At 44.7% G+C, this 2,195-nt stretch overlaps 1 pseudogene; it reads right to left on the bottom strand.

The window, feature by feature from the left end:
- Positions 1–599: 599 nt before the first annotated feature.
- Positions 600–792, bottom strand: LOC114116212 (translation machinery-associated protein 7-like; annotated as a pseudogene).
- Positions 793–2,195: the final 1,403 nt, after the last annotated feature.

The raw sequence follows: 2,195 nt of genomic DNA, 5'->3' as shown, positions 1-2,195 counted from the left end.
ACTGGAGTGGGTTGCCGTTTTCTTTCTCCAGTGTATGCAAGTGAAAAGGGAAAGTGAAGTTGCTCAGTCGTGTCCGACTCTTAGCGACCCCATGGACTGCAGCCCACCAGGCTCCTCTGTCCATGGGAGTTTCCAGGCAGGAGTACTGGAGTGGGGTGCCACTGCAAGAAGATTCTGCTCACCCAATAACGCAGTCCAGCATCTGAGCCTCTTCCCTGCCTTCCTTCCACATTTCCTGGAGGGTGGTGGAGGGGTGGCGGTGGGGACTTACTTGCCCTCCTGTTCTCTCTGCAGTAAATGAACACTCATCTGAACTTCACTACCGCACAGAGGAATGGGGGCTTAATGTGTAGCAAGGACTTGGCATCACACATGGTGCAGATATAAAGAATAATGCGGTTTCCCCCTCCATGATTCTTTTGTCCAGATTATTCACCTTTTTTTTTCTTTAAACAAAAGCTTGTTCTTAAATGTACAGTAGGTGCCAAGACAACACTGGATTCCAGCTATAGGTGGCAACAGATATCATGGCTGGGAATCCAGATGTTTAAACAGGAATGGAACTAAGGGTCATCACGGCCTCCGGCACAAGGAACAGCTTACTTTTTGTCAGATTTCTTAATTCCACCCATGGCCAGGGAGCCTTTCACCGCGGCCTTTGCTTTTAGCTCCTTGAGTGTCTTCTGCCCCTCCTTCTGTTTTCCCTTGATGCCTTGTCTTCCTTGTCCATGTCCTTGGCCTGCTTCTTGAGCTGCTTCAGCGGCTTCTTCTGCCACCTTCTCGGCCCAACATGGTGCCTGCTGCCCCTCCCCAGACCCTGCCGTAGGACTGTTCACCTTCTTGAATTAAATAACTTTTGAGCATTACTGAGTTCATTATATATATATATATATATATATATGTTTTTTTTTAGTCCATTGTTGTCAAAACCACACCTATTAATGACCCAAGAAAGCAAAAGAGAAAAACCAAGAATTTGATTTTCTGGATAATGGAGTTTTCACTGCTGTCCAGAATATCCCTTTACACTTGGCTCTTCCGCTCAGGCTCTTGGGCTGCACACCAGATAGAGCTGGCAACAGCAGCCCCTCGGTCAGCCACCCGGCCCAGATCCCCAGGCCACGCTGCGTTGCCTGCACCTGCCTTCTGAGCCCTGGCTGTGGGCTCATGGCCCCACACTTGCTGGGGCCTGTCACACTCGGACTCCTCCTTGACGTTTTTTGTAGAAGTTTCTGGTCACTCTGCTCTCCTGCCCTCTGGTGTGGGCCTCCTTGTCTCTGGGCAGAAGGTGAAGCTTTGGATATGTTGACAGTCAGTGGTTCACAGATGTGACATCATTTAAGAAAAAAAAAAAAAAAAGAAAAACAACATGAATCAGACCCTGTAACTTATCCACTTAAAACTGTTCCCGGGGCTCTTATTCCTCCCTTCTGAAATCCTTTACTTTGGTCACTCCGACTTGCTTTCCACTTCCTGAGTCTGTCTGTTCTCTTTCACCACTGAGCCCTTGTAAGCAGCCATTCCACCCTCAATTTTTTTGCCCTGGAGGGTCCCCAAAGCATGAAAGACATTCCACAGGGCCCACACTGCAATCCAGGCTGGATGGAATATCGAAAGAAGCCAATGGCTATTCCAGAAGGACTGTGAATAGCAGTTTATGGGGAAGGGAGCAAAGCCGGGTCAAGTATATGGTGGGGAACTTGGTCTCTCAGCAGAGGGATCTTACGGATAAGCGACAGGATCTTTTGTTTCTTAGTTGCAGCATGCAGCAGTTAAATAAATAAAATATTAATAAAAAGAAAAATGATAGTGATTGTTTCCAAAGTTTCTGGCATTTGACTGCAGAGCTCTGTGGTCACTGCTGAATTATTTCAAGGTGTTGGTGAATCCAAACACTGCCTATAGAATAAATGTTCCACATATAACTTTTTCATGTATATTGATATTGAAATGAATAAAATGCAAATTTACTTTAAAGTATAACTGAGTTCACTGTTACTTAAAAAAAAAAAGATGGTGTATTTTCTCAAACAGTACCTTCTAAAGGTATAATTTGAAGTCAGCGTGTTCAGATTTTCAAGAAATCTAGTGCAAATCCTAGCTTCACCATTGTATGATGTTTTTTAACCTTTTTAATTTCTGTTCCACCTATTGAATGGACTTTATAATTCCAGACTTATCATATTATTGTGAAA

Source organism: Ovis aries, chromosome 8, assembly GCF_016772045.2.
Source record: "Ovis aries strain OAR_USU_Benz2616 breed Rambouillet chromosome 8, ARS-UI_Ramb_v3.0, whole genome shotgun sequence".
NCBI classification, from domain to species: Eukaryota; Metazoa; Chordata; class Mammalia; order Artiodactyla; family Bovidae; genus Ovis; species Ovis aries.
This window is presented reverse-complemented; position numbering and strand designations above follow the sequence as displayed.